The sequence below is a fragment of the Triturus cristatus genome, chromosome 5_1 (assembly GCF_964204655.1).
Source record: "Triturus cristatus chromosome 5_1, aTriCri1.1, whole genome shotgun sequence".
NCBI lineage: Eukaryota > Metazoa > Chordata > Amphibia > Caudata > Salamandridae > Triturus > Triturus cristatus.
Window position 1 is genome coordinate 620,580,489 of NC_140587.1, and position 19,263 is coordinate 620,599,751.

Consider the following 19,263-nt stretch of genomic DNA (forward strand, 5'->3'; position numbering starts at 1 on the left):
CGTACACCCAAGTTCGTAAGTGAACGTACGCTTAAGGAACTCCTTATAGATTGTAGATATGACCCGGTGGTCGGTAAAGAGGACGAAATGGTCCTGGCATCCTTACGTATCAGACGAGCTGCAGAGTATTTAGCGAGGTTACCAGGAATGATTACGCATCTAGATAAAATATATCATTTTGTCCAAACAGGGCGAGACCCAGAATGTATTAACAGAGCTATGGAATTCCAGAAAGTAGAGATACAGGGGGAACTGTTACGTTTCCTCATAAACTGCGTGATCAGAAATCAAGACCGTCCGGGGGTAGACCCGAATACAATGCTTATTCTTACAAGATGGAGCCAGAATATATCAGAAGGGAGACACGATAAGAAAAACTGTATAATAGCCATGTGCCGAAAAATCCGTAGAGAAATAGAACGTATTCACGAAGAAAGATTGGAAACAGACGAGTTCGAGCAAGATGAAGTCTCCGAATCAGGGAATTCCGCAAGACAGTCAGAAACCATAGCATACGTAGGCAGAGGAAGATCCTGTGATAATACTAGATACTTTTCTGATCCCATACACTCAGAATGTCCAAATAATAGCAGAACGTATCCGACGCCTGTAATAAATTTAAAGTCTCCTGAACATTTGTTCCAAGCCGCAGATAAAATACTACGAGGACGAAGGGGTTACCATCTCCTCGATTCCCTGGATGAGCAAGAATTAGCCAGATCAGCCGTTCACTGGATTGACAGTCCTGAAAAATACGGTGATGAGACCGTAGCACACACGTTTTTTAACCTTAGTACAGATGAACAACGTTTAGCTGGAATCTATATGATTCAGCAGCTTCTTATACTATATAAGAGCCAACATGCTGACCCTGGTCCTTTACCTGATATATTAACGGAACTACTCACGAACAGATGGAGAGGTTCTAGTAACAAGTTAATTAAAGAAATATTAGTGTCACGTAAACAGTATGTCCTTTTTGTAAGTCCGGATTCTTTCTCGCTGCCCCGCAGAGAAAGAACGCCGTATTATATGGATAGACAAAATCCCTTACGAGAAGTGCACCCAATAAAAGGCGAAGACAATGAGTTTCACCGTGTATTTGTATACACACCCATATCAAAAATTGAATTGTTAGAAATGAAGAAAGTAGTACCAAGTCATGACAAAGACCCAGCGGGTTTCCACCGAGAAATTAAGGACATGTTGCTGATGGGAGAGTATACCTATCCTGATATTATGACGATATTAAAGGTGCTCTTACCTGCTGGCATTTATGAAAAACTGAAAGAAAAAGAGTGGGAAGTGGGAGACCAAAAGATAGATTGGACAGCATTAGAAACGGAAGAAAAGGCCCGAGCTGCAGGTTCAGGGCTCGGGGATAAAGTCAAAGCATTACCAGGTTTACTAGTACAAGTACTGCCACGTTTATTAACTACGAAAAAGGAAGATTGGGGTGCAATCACGGCCTGTAAACAAAAGCATGATGAAGACACAAGTGACTATTATGCCCGATTTGAAAAATGTTTTGGAATAAATAGTGGTATAAAAACAAGTAGTGAGTCGTATCCACATTTATTTGTGACAAAATTAGTAGAAAATGCTTTACCTCCAGTAAAGAATAGAATATTGAAATTCGAGAGTACCTGGCAAAGTAACACTCCGTCACAAATGCTACAAATGTTACAGTATCATCACAATAGAATTAGAGATGAACAAGAACACGAACAAAGACGTATGAAAGATACAAAAATGAAAATGCTAGTGTCTCAGACAGTACCGGCTGAAGGACATAAAAAGGGTACGACACAGTCCGATTCAGCAGGACCGGTAAAAGGAACATGCAATTATTGCAAAAAGCCAGGTCATTACGTACACGATTGTCCAGTTCTAAAACATAATATCGCCATAGGTAAAACACAAGAAAGATCACGGCCACATAGACAAGATCAGAATGAACAAGGAGCTATGCCGCATTCCCAGGCCATGCCAGCCGCACAACAGCCAATACAGTTTGTGCCAGCTGCACCACCGTTGCCTGTTACTGCCACACAAACCACAACACGACAAATGTATCAGACTGCACAGTATGAATATCCTGAGTATCAGCGTTACGCATGAACCAGCCTAGAGAGGGAAGTTGACTTACCGCTTATCGAGATTCCTGTAGATCAAGAAGGACCTTATGTACATAGTGAATTATTAGGTCAAGATAGAAAATTCTTACTCGATACAGGGGCAAGTCGAACAACTATAAAACGTAGTGAAGTTCCAGGGGCACCCCTCTCAGGCTCTCAAAATGTTTCCCTTGGTTTTTCAGGAAAACCTATTGTTAATGAAGTATCACAGCCTCTTCCACTTACGATAGGACCTTTGACACGAACCACAGATTTATTGCTTACTAAATCATGCCCAGAAAATCTGTTAGGAATTAAAACTCTGAAAGCCCTAGGAGCCATAATATGTTGTTCTCCGGAAGGAGTAAGATTGTTTTTACGTGATTTTAAAGGTCACTATGTATCTAGAGACATGGATCCCCGACTACAGACTTTACCAGCACATCTATGGGCACAAGGCCCTACTGATGTTGGTTGCATGAACATTACACCATACCGAGTTACACTCAAGGCAGGAGTGGTATTACCACGAATGCGACAATACAAGTTACCGCAAGATGCTGTAGTGGCTTTGTTGAAAATCATTGATGAGCTAATTGCCCAAGGAGTAGTTGTAGAAACAGACTCCAATGTATGTAATTCGCCGATAATTCCGATTCTTAAACGAACTGACCCTACTGCTCCGCCAGTATACCGATTGGTTATTGATTTGCGTGAACTAAACAAGTGCATTGTGCCACAATTTCCTGTGGTCCCCGATATATCATCATTATTGACAGCAATTGATTCCGAAGCAACATTCTTTACTGTAATTGATCTCAAGAATGCCTTCTTCAGCGTCCCAATAGATCCGGAAAGCCAATATTTGTTCGGATTCAGTTTAAATGGGCGCAGCTTTAAATTCTCACGCGCTCCCCAAGGATTTACAGAAAGCCCCAGCATCTACAGCCAAGCACTGAAACGAGAACTTGACAGTATCCACATGCCAGTCAACACTGCACTGTTTCAATATGTCGATGATCTGCTGATCACCGCGAGAAGCGAACCTGAATGTGAAAAGGCTTCTCTGACAGTTTTACATTTTCTAGCCGACAAGGGGCACAAAGTGTCTCCTTCTAAGCTGCAATTCTGTGTCCAGCGAGTTATTTATCTTGGTCACTCGCTGTCCAAGGAGGGAAGGCAGCTTACACCAGATCGCATCCAGTTAATTGCTAACATGTCAATACCCCAGACACAAAAGGAGGTGCGGGCTTTCATAGGCCTCACTTCATATTGTAGGCAGTGGATCCCTCAGTACGCATTTCTAGCAAAACCTCTCATTCAGTTAACCACACAGGAGGCAGCCACATCGACTGTTCTCCCTTGGACTCAGGAACATACACAAGCTTTTGAAAGCCTAAAGGAAGCTTTATGCCAAGCACCTGTTTTAGCAACACCATGTTATAGCAAACATTTTACACTCTTCGTTACAGAACGCGAAGGTACTGCTTTGTCAGTACTCACTCAGGATCAAGCAGGATCACGCAAGCCATGTGCTTATTTTTCCAGTACATTAGATCCCGTAGCTCAGGCTTTGCCCGCGTGCCTGAAGTCAGTGGCAGCAACAGCTTTAGCAATCAGACAAAGCGATGCCATAGTGTTAGGACATCCATTGACAGTACAAGTACCACATGCAGTAGAAGTTCTTGTGAACCGAACACAGACACAACACTTGACCATAGCAAGACTTACCGGTTATGAACTGACATTGTTTCAGCCACACATAGAGATCCGACGGTGTAATACATTGAATCCTGCTACACTATTACCTGTAATTGGAACAGACCCACTAGCTCATGATTGTGTTGAAATTATTGAAATAAAGACGAAACCTAGACAAGACTTGACAGACGTTCCATTGTTAGATCCAGACCTGACGTTGTATGTAGACGGATCATGCATGAGAGCAAGTACAGGAGACTTAGTGGCCGCGTATGCAGTCACAACAGACACTGAAGTTATTGAGACAAATTGTATAGATACTTTGTCAGCCCAAGCAGCAGAACTTATTGCTCTAACACAAGCCTGTATTCAAGCCACGAATAAAAAAGTCAACATATACACTGATTCACGTTATGCATTCGGAGTTGTACATGACTTCGGCGTGCTGTGGCGAGAGAGAGGTTATTTAACTTCCCATGGTGCCCACATTCAGCACGGAACCCTCATTCATGCCTTGTTAGACGCAATACATCTACCAACTGCCATATCGATTATGAAATGTAAAGCACACACGAAGGTTACTGATATCATTTCTCAAGGCAATGATTTAGCTGACAGAACAGCTAAACAGACTGCTCAGAATCGCACATTAGACATGACAAAGCCAATAGTTCAGACACCAACACAGTGTATGACAATTAAGGATCCCGCACTTGACGTAATTGACATACAGACACATGCTACTGCAGAAGAATTAAAGAAATGGACTGAACTAGGAGGGATCCAGACAGATCAGGGATGGATGACGAAGGAGAAATCTGTATGGTTTCTTCCTGACTCTATGGTCCAAGCCATTATAGCTACAATTCACAGCCCAGCGCATTTAGGAGAGAAAGCTATGCTAGATAGCATTCAACACATTTGGTTCAACAAACATTTACGAGCAGCAGCTAAACAAAAAGTCCGTACCTGTATGATATGTTGTCAGTTCAACCCAGGAAAAAGTGTTCCCGTAGAACAGGGTGGATTCCAGACTCCTGACCATCCTTTTGAAGTGCTCCAAATGGATTATATCCAGATGGAACGATGTCGAGGATTCAAATATGTTCTGGTAGTTGTCTGCGCTCTCTCCCGATGGACTGAGGCGTACCCAGTATCAGATTACACGGCCCCGACTACTGCCAAACAGTTAGTTCGAGAATTCTTCCCGCGGTACGGTTTACCACGTGTTGTATATTCAGATAACGGCCAGCCTTTCTCATCCGAATTAATGAAACATGTCTCACTTTTGTTGGGATATCAGTGGAAATTCCACTGTGTCCGACACCCCGAGGCAGCAGGTCTCGTGGAACGACATAACCAAATTTTGAAAATCAGATTGTCTAAAATATGTAAGGAGAAAGGTGTTGACTGGATAGTAGCATTACCAGTTGCACTATTTTACATAAGAATGGTAGCACACTCTCGAACAGGGCTATCCCCGTATGAGGTGATCTTCGGAAGGCCACCAAATATGTGGGGGACGCCTATACCACGTAAAATAACTGATGTTAATTGTAATATGCTGACAGATTACTTGGCTTCCTTGATGTCTGCACTACAATCTTGTCGTTCACAGGTAGCTGCAGCTTTTCCTGACAACACTGAGGTGAAACCCCATGACGTTGCTCCGGGGGATCTGGTGTTTATAAGAAATTTTGATCGGAAGACCCAGTTGGAGCCCAGGTGGAAAGCACCGAAGCTAGTCCTGCTGACCACAAGAACAGCCGTGAAAGTTGAGGGCCGCAAGGGCTGGATACATTCCAGCCATATTAAGAAATTTCATGGACTATCCTCGGATATAGACACTGTGCCCTGCACTCCCTCACAGACTGATTCAAAACTTCCTTTTGTTGAACAGAATGACTCTCAGTGCTATAAATTAAAGCTTAGGCCCAAACAGTCGAGCAATTTGATTGTTTAAGTCCTCTCCAAGGTGAAGCGGTTGAATTGTCTCCGACATGTATCCCTTGGACCTGAGTAGAGAAAATACCCGAGAAATGTTGAAACGACAGGCGTATTGTAAATCACTGCGTAGCTACTGTATGAGGACATTATTAATTTTGTTTTTATTGAGTGTTTTAGTAATTATTACGAGTGTGATTTTGCACATATATCATCCTATCTCTAGACATGTTTATAATGTTGCTGCAGAACATTCTTTTAGTGACCTACCGCCACATGAATTATCTTATAGACTTGCGCTGCGCAATAACACCTTCATTAGTATGTTACATCATTCCCATCAGACTAGTAATGCCACCAATTGTTGGGTGTGTGGCCGACTCCCTCCCTATCAGAATAACAAAGGAGTTCTGCCTTTCTTTCCACATCCATTCACACACAATGGCTCCTGTGGAGCATGGTTTAGCTTACTAAATTCCATAGACCCAGACACAGCAGTTTATCAACAACATTGGATATGGGGAAATCTGAATCTAGTTTTATTCAAAGTCTGTCATCCTAATAAGGAGGGTCGCCCCAGTAGAACAGGAACTGATCTAGAAAATGAAGTGTATAAATTAGGTAATTTTACACCTAATCTTATGATTCTGAATGTCAAATCCGAAGTTGAACTAATTCTGCCCACTATGTCAGTATTTCCAGTTAAGGGTGAATTATGTATAAGAAAAATTGGTTCCATACATATGGGCCATAGCCAATGCGTTACTACAATAGAATATAGTGATCAAGGTAAATCCTCATTTAAAGCTTCTCGCCATTCTTACTTTATATGTGGTCAGACGGCATATATGCGTCTGCCTCTAGATTGGGATGGTACCTGTTACATAGCATTCCTTTTACCACCTGTTTTCCTAGCTCCCCCTGATTATTATCGGAATGTTCATTTAGTACACAATAGAGAGCGAAGAGATCTCCCAGTTGTCGATTATACTGAGACGGCATGGGACAAGTATGTAGATTTCAATAAAGGTATCTTTCCCTATATAGGTACAATATCAAATAGTAAGCTGATACGTAGACTAACCAAGACTCTTGAAGCTGTAGTAAACGAGACTATAGCCGCCCTAGGCAATCTGACAGAGGAACAATCAGTGATGAGAATTGTTGTTCTCCAGAATCGTCTTGTCCTTGACGTCATCCTGGCCGATAGGGGCGGAGCTTGCAGGGTCATCGGATCCAGCTGCTGCATATTCATACCAGAAAATTCGCCATCTGTATATAAAGCTATAACACGCCTTCATAAGATTGTGAGCCAGATACACGAAAATCCAGGCACTTGGACGTGGTCCGGGTGGTTTTGGAGTGTGATATCAGCCTGGGGATGGAGAGTTCTATCCTTCCTAGGTATTGGCCTTCTTATGCTCTTCAGTTGTTGTTTATGCCTGCAATGTGGACCAGCGATTTGTGGTCTGTGTGCCACATCATGCATTCCATATCAAGGTTCTCGTTCAAGATCCCGGAAGAAGAAAGAAGAACAAATGATGCTATATGAACAGATCAATGGATTGATGAAGATTGATATCTCGTGAAGGGCAAGAAGGGGACAAGGAGGGAATGTGGAAATATGGATTTTTCTGGTCAGTTATGTCCCCTATCTTGGACCCCAACGGTTCTATGTGCATGTCACAAGTACATGTATGTTCTCTCCAGTTCCAGTTTCCAAAACGCAAACATATGTGCGTCCACCGTCAACATGTTCTCTGTCAGATCCGCCATCAATGGGCTGGATATTCGATTCTTAAGTATGAAAGGCCACCGACTTTATATGGCTAAGTTACTCTATTTTTACAGTTCAGGCAAGTAGGCCCGATTCTGTCCTCAAAGCCTTCCCTGCTCTCTGTCTCTGACAGCTTCAGCTTGAGCTCGCATCTGTATCCATGAACTTTGTCCTACTCCCTGTGCAGCTAACGGTGCCTGCCTCGGCCAGTTTTGCCTGCCTGCCAAGAAGCTGTATTTCACCTTCGAATTATCTACTTTGCTCTTCAGCCGATGCATTCCTGTCCAGTGATTTAGGTAAACATTTCCTTTAGCTCATAAGCAAAGGACTCGGCCTTTCCGTCCTCCTGCAAGTAATTCATAGCCCTGTTGCCATGGAAAGTTTTCTGCCCCTCGCATCTCATATAGACACTTAGACGCTTGTACACGCACACAGTCAGTATAGAATAGATTCTGTCCGAGAGTCTCTTCTTGTGGATAACATAGTTCTCTAAACATAGGATGTTAGATATGATTTGGGATTAGGTTGACTTGACCCCCCAGACTTCTCGTCTCCACATGTAGAGCTAAATGTCAAGTCCCCTTCACCCCCTAGTTGCACGTCAATCACACGTCATGCTGCTGCGCGCACATCTATGTTAAGTATTATCTTATAGATCCACCTATGTATTACATCATAGCCAATCATGTTCCTTTTTACTCATTATTACACCCATTTTCGGCTACGCACACCAAACGTCAATGTCCTTATCAATTGTTACGCCTACTGTATTCACTTCATTGTGATGTATGTATTATAAAAGTTACTGCTTGTCAATAAAGTATTGTACTTCACTTCCTGAACCCTCGTGGTGACGGAACCTGAAGGCCGCCACTCGAGTCGGCCATTTTGGAATAAAGCCCATTCAGAAAATCTCTTATACCACGGATTCTGCCTCTTGTTATTCTGAGCTATTTTACTTTATTTTAGATTCCGTATGAAATTCAGTCAAGGTAAAAAAGAATATTTACCACATATTGACCCCACATTGCCTTCCTGGGATGAAACCGGACTGATCCCGGACAACAAGACCCGGCATATGGGGGTTTAGTCTGTGTGCAAGTATGCTAGAGAATAGCTTGGCATCTATATTCAGTAAAGAGATCGGCCGGTAGGAACTGCAAAGCTCAGGATCTTTACCCGGTTTGAGGGTAACCGAAATAGAGGCCTGCAGCATAGTGGGGGTGAGAGACCCCGTGTCCGCAAAGGAATTAAATAAACGGGTTGGCAAGGGGGCAAGGTCCGCGCAATAAATGTTATAAAAAGGGCACTGAAGCCATCGGGCCCGGGGCCTTCTGCAACTTCAGCCGTGCAATCGCAGATATCACTTCTTCTATGCAGATAGGCGCCTCCATGGCGTCTGCTTCGCCTGCAGGCAAGGGTGTCACCGCTGCCTCTCTGAGGTAATCAGAGGGATCAGGGTGCAGGGAGGGATCCGCCGTGTAAAGTAAGCTATAAAAGGAGCGGAAGGCCGACACTATGTGGGCGTCACCAGAGAGAGATTAACCAGAATCGTCGCAGAGCATTGAAACCGAGTGAGCCTCCTGCTGCCTGTGTAGGCAGTGCGCCAACATACGGCCCCCCTTGTTGGAGCTGACGAAATACTTATGTTTCAGGCAAACCATAGCGTGTTCAGGGCAGTCTTGATCGAGACGGCAGAGTTGAAGGCACTCTTTCTCCAGTTGCCACCAGATGCGGGGAGCTCCCATGCGCTTATGTATAGCCTCCAACTCTCTAACCGTAGCCTCCAAATCCACGTGTTTTGTCCGTCTGGTCTTGTTGTCATAGGCAGCTTTAGCTATGAGAGCACTGCGCGCAACTAATTTAAGCGCCTCCCATATCGAGGAGAGTGATGTGTCCCCTCCGTTATTAGCTGCAATATAATCAGTAATGCAACGCCTAATATCCGCAACCATTGTGGGGACCGAAGCAGGGAGTCTCGCAGGCGCCATCGCAGTCGGAAGCAAAACGCTCAGAGGGGAAGCGTAAGGACAGGGTAACGTGCGTGTGATCAGAGAGGGCCCCCGCCTCAATAGTAGACCCCGTGACCAAGGACCAAGCAGCTGGGGTGACTAGGAAGTTGTCAAGGCGAGCATATGTCTTGTGTACGTCAGAATAATATGAATAATCCTTTTCATTCAGGTGCAGACAGTGCCAGGTATCCCTATCCCGGCATCGCGCAGCCAGTCCCCACCTGTTGCTGAGAGGGCGCCCGCGCCGCCAGCACGAGAACCAGAATGATCCAGCTCCCCATTCATCACTAGATTGAGTTTGCCACCCACCACCACCACGGGGTCAGGATAATTCACACCCCCGCGCAGGCCTCTAGCAGGAATTTCTCTGTGCGTTCATTAGGGGACTAGATGGAAGCAATAGTGCAGGAGGAGGAACCTAGTTGGAGACGCAGGGCCAGAAGACGTCCTTTAATCTCCTTGACGGTCCCAATTACTGTACCCCTAAAGTGTTTATCCACTAGAATGGCCACTCCTCCCCGCTTGCTGTTCGTAGAGGACCAATACAGGTGAGGGAAGTGGCTATGGCGCATGCGGTGGGGATCAGTTAGTAGTAGATGGGGTCCTTGGATGAGGCATACATCTCCCCACGAGTTTTCCAGTAGTGATAACACCGCCCTCCGCTTAACTGGATTGTTAATACCCCGGGCGTTGAGACTTGTTAGAGTCGGGGATCTCTGGTTGGCGCAAGGTTGCCCCTGTGTCAAGCAGGAACCCTCTCCTCCACGTCAGGGCGCAGGATAACCCCTCGCGAATGACCCTTGCTCACCCTCTAGGTGCGTGGCGTGAGCAGCCAAGGCGATTCCTCAGGCGTTGTTGGTTAAGCACTTACAATCGTACACACAGTAAATACATTAATCCCCCCAGAAACGGACACCAGACTTGGATATATATAAAAATACGCTTCTTTATGTAAAAATAAGGTATATATATCTCAACAGACTTATCACAAGACCAATAACGTTTTCGCTAGGCCACCAGGTTATACAGCAGGCAAATGTTCTTGGTTTGTAGGTTCAAATGGATACTTTGTAGTCTCTTTACTTGTAGTTCCAGTACTCACAGAGATCGACTCCTGCGAACGGGGAAATAAGGCGTTGCGGGCCCCGAGCCCGATACTGGAACTTCTTTCGTGATGTGGAGAGTCGGCACAGGTCGGTGCGACTCTCAGCTTGGAAGTGTTCTTGGGTCCTCAATCAGCAGGTGTGGGCACGTAGGCAGGCGCGGCCAGCGACCCTGTAGCACGGCGGTGCAGGAGGGTCTCCACAGCGGGGGCGGCGCGGCCTGAGATGTCCGAGGATAGCGAAGCGGGGCCACAGGGCACAGTCAGTGCAGCTGGGTGACCCGGCGTAGATCACAGTCGTCGGACGGCTTCCGGCCGGAGGGGTGATAGCGCGTTCAGCGCGCTCCAGTAGCAGGCGGTGACAGGGATGCAGGCGGCCTGGCCCGGGGACAGAGAGCGGCTCGGGACGGAGCGGGGCTCTCACGGGTTGGAGGCAGGCGAGCTTCTGAGTGTCACGGCCCTAGGAGGGGCGATGAGGGGCGCAGTCTCTTTTCCAGCGGGATGCACACACGGCTCGAATTGGAGGACGAGCAAGAAGCACAAAGAACCCACTGTTCCTGGGGTTCAGTTCAGGGGGCAAGCTCAGATCAAGCCCTTGGAGAATGTTCAAGCACAAAGTAGCAAAGTCTTTTCAGTAAGTCTCTTCCTCTCCTCTCTCAGCAAGGCAAGCAGCAGGCCAGCTCCTCCGGCGTCTTCTTCTCCTTCTAGTCGGGCAGAGGTTCTTTGTGGTAAACAGGATTCCGATTTCTTAGGAGCCAGGCTCCTACTTTTATACCATGATTCTTTTGTTCTTTAGCGCCAGGGGGCCTAGGCCTGGCTCAGTCCAGTTCTGGAGCACTTTGTTATGGTGACTCTGCTCTTTCCTTTCAGCAGCAGGGCAGAGACATCAGCCGCCCCACAGGGGGTGGCGCCGGCTTTGTGGTGGTAGAGCACAGGTCTATTCAAGAGTCAAGGTGTACTCCTCCCACCCATCCAGGTGTAATCTCTCTACCCACCACCTGGCAGCCAACCTGTCTCTGGGGATCCCCCCACCCTGCTCCTTACTGTTGCCAGGCAGAACACACACACACAGCAGAGGCGGACTGAGATGGTCAGGTCAGTAAATACTAACTTTCTAAAAGTAGTATTTACAAACCCAGGATATTAAAATAAACTTGACTACAAGAAGTATTTTATTATTCTGAGTTCAGGCATACCAAACTTGACACTCTACCATGCTCTCTGAGTCCACTGGGGTCACAGCGTTGGCGTGATCCCAGCAGCCCATTCTGGCCTATGGAGAGCAGGTAGCCTTCAATAGTGAAGAACGGAAAGGGCTGTAATTCACTACTAAGACATGCCACACACATCAGGGCATGTCCTACCTTATGCCTACAATGCACCCTGCCCTCGGGCCTACCAGAGGGGTGGCTAATATGTAGGTAAGGGAAGGTTTAGGGACTGGCAAGTGGGGGCACTTGCGCAGTCAGCGCGACGGTCCCGGACCGCGCACAGGGTCTGCGGTGGCAGACCCTAGACACATTTTACAAGGCCGCTTCTGTGGGTGGCGCAACCAGCGCTGCAAGCCCACCAGCGGCATTGGCATTCACGAGCCCTGGCACCCCTGGTGCACTTTACTGGGGACTGACAGTGAATCCAATAAACCAATCGGGAACATCAATTACAGGTACACTTTACTTAGGGAGCACTTGCACTGCGGCACGGATTAGCCGTGGCGCAGTGCCCTGAGCGGACAACACCAGCAAAACAATCGAGGCACACCATCAAAAAGTGGAAGGGAAACTCACGCCAAGGTGCCAGGTCTAACACGTGTCCCCTCCAGCTGAAATGTGGGGAGAACTACCCTTGCCCAGGGGGTTCCTCGTCACTAAGGCGGAAATACCTGGACAGACCGTCAGCGTTGGCGTGATCTGTACCAGGCCGGTGTTCCACCGTAAAGTCCATACCCTGTAGGGAGATGGACCACCTCAACAGCTTCGGGTTTTCACCCCTCATTTGCATCAACCATCTGAGGGGCCTGTGGTCCGTCTGAACCCGGAAGTGAGACCCAAACAAGTAGGGTCTTAGCTTCTTCAGCGCCCAGACCACAGCAAATGCTTCTCGCTCAATTGCACTCCACCTACTTTCCCGTGGAAGTAACCTCCTACTGATGAAGGCTACGGGTTGGTCCCAGCCCTCCTCAGTCATCTGTGAGAGAACAGCCCCTACACCATGCTCTGAAGCGTCTGTCTGGACTAGGAATTCCTTGGAGAAGTCAGGGGCCAAGAGCACGGGCGCCGTGCACATGGCAGTCTTCAGGGTGTCGAAAGCTTTCTGACAGGTGTCAGTCCAAATCACGTTCCTGGGCTGCTTCTTCGAAGTCAGCTCTGTCAAGGGGGCAACGATCGTTCCATAGCCCTTGACAAACCTCCTGTAGTACCCAGTGAGCCCCAGGAAGGCCCTCACTGCGGTCTGCGTCTTGGGGGGTTCCCAAGCCAGGATGGTCTCAATTTTGGGTTGCAAGGGTGCCACCTTGCCACTCCCCACTTGGTGTCCCAAGTACACCACGGAACCCTGCCCGATCTGGCACTTGCTTGCCTTGATCGTGAGGCCTGCTCGGCGCAGCGCCATCAACACTTCCCAGAGGTGGCGCAGGTGTTCAGGCCAGGTGGCACTGAACACTGCGATGTCATCCAGGTAGGCGGCACTGAACGCATCCAGCCCAACCAGTACCTGGTTGACCAACCTCTGAAAGGTGGCAGGGGCATTCTTCATCCCAAATGGCATGACTCGGAACTGGAAGTGCCCATCTGGTGTAGAGAATGCTGACCTCTCTTTGGCCCCATCGGTCAAGGCGATCTGCCAGTACCCAGACGTTAAATCAAACGTACTGAGGAACCGGGCAGCCCCCAGCCGATCTATGAGCTCATCAGCTCTGGGGATGGGGTGCGCGTCAGTCTTTGTGACTGAATTGAGTCCTCTGTAGTCCACACAGAACCGGAGTTCAGGTGTGGCTCCCGGCGCAGCAGCCTTTGGGACCAAGACCACGGGGCTGGACCAAGGACTGCTGGAGGACTCAACCACCCCTAGCGCAAGCATTTTGGAGACCTCCTCCTTAATGCAAGCTCTGACCCTGTCAGTTACCCTGTAAGCCTTGTGCTTCACAGGTAAGCTGTCTCCTGTGTCCACATCATGGACGCACCAATCTGTGACACCAGGAACCAGGGAGAATCGGTCGGGAAACTGTCCCAACAAGTGGCGGCAGTCTTCCTGTTGTTCGGGCGTCAGGGTGGGTGAGAGGTTAACTCCATCCACTGACCCATCTTTCTCAGAGGCCACTAAGAGGTCAGGAAGAGGCTCGGTCTCCTCTTCCATTCCATCATCAGTGGCCAGCAGCATGCCCACTTCGGTCCTCTCTAAGTGGGGCTTAAGGCGGTTAACATGTAGGACCCTCAAAGGGTTCCTGGGAGTCTGCATGTCCACCAAGTAGGTGATAGGACTTTTGCGCTCCACAACCTCAAATGGACCTGTCCACTTATCCTGAAGTGCACACGGCTCCACTGGGGCCAAGACCCACACCTTTTGTCCAGGTTGAAGCTCTACCAGAGTGGCATTCCGGTCGTACCACCGCTTCATCTCCTCCTGGCTGGCTTCCAGATTTGCCTCAGCAAGTTGCCTGAAACGCCGAGTCTGGTTTCGGAAGGCCAGCATGTAACTATATACATTCTGGGGAGGTTTCCTGGGAGATTGCTCCCAGCCTTCCTTTACCAAACTCAGAGGTCCTCTTACCGGGTGACCATACAGAAGCTCAAAGGGGCTGAATCCTAGAGACTTCTGTGGCACCTCTCGGTAAGCGAAGAGCAGGCATGGCAAGAGGACGTCCCACTTACGCCTCATTGGACCGTCCAGGCCCATGATCATGCCTTTGAGGGTTCGGTTGAATCTCTCAACCAACCCATTTCCTTGGGGATGGTAAGGAGTGGTGAACTTGTACGTTACCCCACACTCCTTCCACAGGGATTTCATATATGTGGATATGAAATTGGTCCCCCTGTCGCTCACCACCTCTAGAGGGAATCCCACTCGGGAGAAAATTCCCATCAGTGCCCGTCCCACCACGGGGGCCGTCACTGTCCTCAGAGGGATGGCTTCAGGGTACCGGGTGGCATGGTCCACGGATCCCAAGACAGCCCTGTTGCCCAGGGCTGTCTTGGGATCCAGAGGCCCCACAATATCAATACCCACTCGTTGGAATGGCGTACCGACCACAGGGAAAGGTTGCAGAGGAGCCTTGTGCTTCCCTCCGCTCTTACCACTTGCCTGGCAAGTCTGACAGGTTCTGCAGTAGGAATCGGAATTCTTATGCATTTGGGGCCAGTAAAAGTGGGTGACAAGCCTGTCATAGGTCTTGTCCATCCCCAAATGTCCTGCTAACGGCACATCATGAGCCAGCCCCAGTAGGAAGGTTCTGAACTTCTGGGGTACCACCAGCACACGGGCTGACCCAGGTTCAGCAGCCTTAGGCTCGGAATACAGGAGGTCACTCTCCCAGTATACGTAGTGTGTTTTGGCCTGAACACCGTTGGCCTGGTCTGCAGCCTGTTGCCGCATACCCACGAGAGAAGGGCATTCTTTCTGCTCCCTGCAGAATTCCTCCCTGGAGGGACCTCCTTCTTGCTGCCAATGGGTCAGCTCAGGCAGATCTCCCAGCTCGGCAATCTGTTCCCCGGTAGGCTCCAGAGCATCCCCCTCAGGGTCTACTTCCTCCTGGGCCGTGGGAACTTCGGGGGCCGGTTTTCCCGCGCCTCCTGCGCCTTCTCCCTAAGGCCGGTTCCTGGACCTCTCCCTCAGGCTCCAGGACCCTCTCAACACCCCTACTGGCTGCCATGGACCGGGTGGTCACGCACGCCCAGTCGGGTAGACCCACCATCCTCAGATGCGTGGTCTTCTCCACCTTTTCCCACGGGGAACTCTCCAGGTCGTTCCCTAGCAGACAATCTACAGGCATGTCAGTTCTCACAGCGACTTGTAGAGTACCAGAGACCTCCCCCCACTCAAAGGGAACTTGAGCCATTGGACAACGACTCTCTACGTTGTCAGCGTTGACAACCCTACAGTAGGCATTGGGTACAATTTGCTCTTGAGACACCAGGTGTTGCCTCACCGAGGTCACGCTGGCTCCTGTATCTCTAAGAGCCTCAACCTTCTTTCCATTGATGGTCACCACCTGCCCATATTTCTTAGTGTTAGAGGGCAGGTAGGTTACAGGGACCATCTCACTGTCTCCTAGCGAGACTAGGGTCATCTGCCCGGGACCCCCACCCTCCTGGACTGCTACTTCCTCCCCAAAGTTAACACTAGCTACTTGCCGGGGTGGAGCACCAGTGGGTGCGGTCTTACCAAACAGGCGACACTTAGGATCAGAGGCAATGTGACCCGGATCGCCACACTTATAACAATTGAAGGGCCCCTTTGGAACAGGTCTACCTGTCGGGGCCCCGTTCTGCTGCGGGGTTGGGGGAGGCTGAGAACCCTTCTGCTGGTTCCCTTGGGAATTACTTTGGGGGCCTTTTTGGAACCCCTTCTGTTTACCCTTGTCCCCCCCACTCTTCTGCTGGGGACCCTGCCCACCTTTGGCGGAGTCTCCCACTTGACCCTTGTGGACCCTGGTGCTGAGCCAGCGGTCCGCCTCCTCAGCAAGCTTCCTCGGGTTGGACAGCTTGCTATCTATCAGGTGCTGGCGTAGCTCAGGAAAACATTGACTGGACAAGTGCTCCCATGCAATTAAATCAAGCAGCCCTTGATAATCATTCACTTTGCTACCCTTCACCCAACCATCCAGCGCTCTGCAGAAAAAGGTCACATATTCCACATACGTACTCTCAGGGATCTTCTTGGTCTCCCTGAACCTCTGTCGATATAGCTCCGGAGTTAACCCATACCTGGTCATTAAAGCTTCCTTCATATGGGGGTATGAGGTTTGGACTTCTAAGGGCAAATCTAACAGTGTGTCCCGCCCTTCAGCAAGGAACCTTCCCCACAACCCCGCTCCCCAGTCTTTCTCAGGGACCCGGTGTGAGGACATGGCCACCTCGTAGGCCCTAAACCACTGCCCTATGTCATCCTTTCTGAAATACTCCTTTACTACCTCTTTGGGGATGTACACCTTGGACTCTACCTGCGCTGGTGGAGTGCTGCCACCAGAAGGAGCGGTGTCCAAACTTTTCGCCTTCAGCTCCAACTCCTTCAATCTGATATCATGATCCATTTGGCGTTGTTGTGCCTCCAGGGCCAACTTCTGCTTTTCCATTTCCATTTGTCCTGCCAACTTTGCCATCTCCATTGCATGCGCCCTGTCTGCTGCCCTGTCGGCCAGCTCCTCTGGCGACCGGACTCTGCTGGGCTCCTCAAGGTTGTCGGGTGGAACGATGTCCCCCGCATTCCGTGGGTCTCGTGACTCCTTCCAGGCTCTCAGCGCCTTGGCGTACTGGGTTCTCCTCTTGAATCCAGCATGGGGGACTCGGAATTTCACACTGTAGCCTTTCAATTGCTCCATCGAGTAGCCTTCCAGTCTCTCCCAATCCACCTCATCTATTCCAGAAATCACGGAGAGCGCTCTTCCGGCAGAGAGTGAGCCAGGCATGGTTGCAGTAATGGCAGATGTCTCAACAAAGTTCAACAATTGCAAACCTGTGGCTGCGTTACTTGGTCTGCTCTCACTATCTGGTGATTAATAATTCACTGTATGCAAATTACAAGTGCAAATCCGGAATCCGCACCGCTGCCACCAATGTTAGAGTCGGGGATCTCTGGTTGGCGCAAGGTTGCCCCTGTGTCAAGCAGGAACCCTCTCCTCCACGTCAGGGCGCAGGATAACCCCTCGCGAATGACCCTTGCTCACCCTCTAGGTGCGTGGCGTGAGCAGCCAAGGCGATTCCTCAGGCGTTGTTGGTTAAGCACTTACAATCGTACACACAGTAAATACATTAATCCCCCCAGAAACGGACACCAGACTTGGATATATATAAAAATACGCTTCTTTATGTAAAAATAAGGTATATATATCTCAACAGACTTATCACAAGACCAATAACGTTTTCGCTAGGCCACCAGGTTATACAGCAGGCAAATGTTCTTGGTTTGTAGGTTCAAATGGATACTTTGTAGTCTCTTTACTTGTAGTTCCAGTACTCACAGAGATCGACTCCTGCGAACGGGGAAATAAGGCGTTGCGGGCCCCGAGCCCGATACTGGAACTTCTTTCGTGATGTGGAGAGTCGGCACAGGTCGGTGCGACTCTCAGCTTGGAAGTGTTCTTGGGTCCTCAATCAGCAGGTGTGGGCACGTAGGCAGGCGCGGCCAGCGACCCTGTAGCACGGCGGTGCAGGAGGGTCTCCACAGCGGGGGCGGCGCGGCCTGAGATGTCCGAGGATAGCGAAGCGGGGCCACAGGGCACAGTCAGTGCAGCTGGGTGACCCGGCGTAGATCACAGTCGTCGGACGGCTTCCGGCCGGAGGGGTGATAGCGCGTTCAGCGCGCTCCAGTAGCAGGCGGTGACAGGGATGCAGGCGGCCTGGCCCGGGGACAGAGAGCGGCTCGGGACGGAGCGGGGCTCTCACGGGTTGGAGGCAGGCGAGCTTCTGAGTGTCACGGCCCTAGGAGGGGCGATGAGGGGCGCAGTCTCTTTTCCAGCGGGATGCACACACGGCTCGAATTGGAGGACGAGCAAGAAGCACAAAGAACCCACTGTTCCTGGGGTTCAGTTCAGGGGGCAAGCTCAGATCAAGCCCTTGGAGAATGTTCAAGCACAAAGTAGCAAAGTCTTTTCAGTAAGTCTCTTCCTCTCCTCTCTCAGCAAGGCAAGCAGCAGGCCAGCTCCTCCGGCGTCTTCTTCTCCTTCTAGTCGGGCAGAGGTTCTTTGTGGTAAACAGGATTCCGATTTCTTAGGAGCCAGGCTCCTACTTTTATACCATGATTCTTTTGTTCTTTAGCGCCAGGGGGCCTAGGCCTGGCTCAGTCCAGTTCTGGAGCACTTTGTTATGGTGACTCTGCTCTTTCCTTTCAGCAGCAGGGCAGAGACATCAGCCGCCCCACAGGGGGTGGCGCCGGCTTTGTGGTGGTAGAGCACAGGTCTATTCAAGAGTCAAGGTGTACTCCTCCCACCCATCCAGGTGTAATCTCTCTACCCACCACCTGGCAGCCAACCTGTCTCTGGGGATCCCCCCACCCTGCTCCTTACTGTTGCCAGGCAGAACACACACACAAAGCAGAGGCGGACTGAGATGGTCAGGTCAGTAAATACTAACTTTCTAAAAGTAGTATTTACAAACCCAGGATATTAAAATAAACTTGACTACAAGAAGTATTTTATTATTCTGAGTTCAGGCATACCAAACTTGACACTCTACCATGCTCTCTGAGTCCACTGGGGTCACAGCGTTGGCGTGATCCCATTCTGGCCTATGGAGAGCAGGTAGCCTTCAATAGTGAAGAACGGAAAGGGCTGTAATTCACTACTAAGACATGCCACACACATCAGGGCATGTCCTACCTTATGCCTACAATGCACCCTGCCCTCGGGCCTACCAGAGGGGTGGCTAATATGTAGGTAAGGGAAGGTTTAGGGACTGG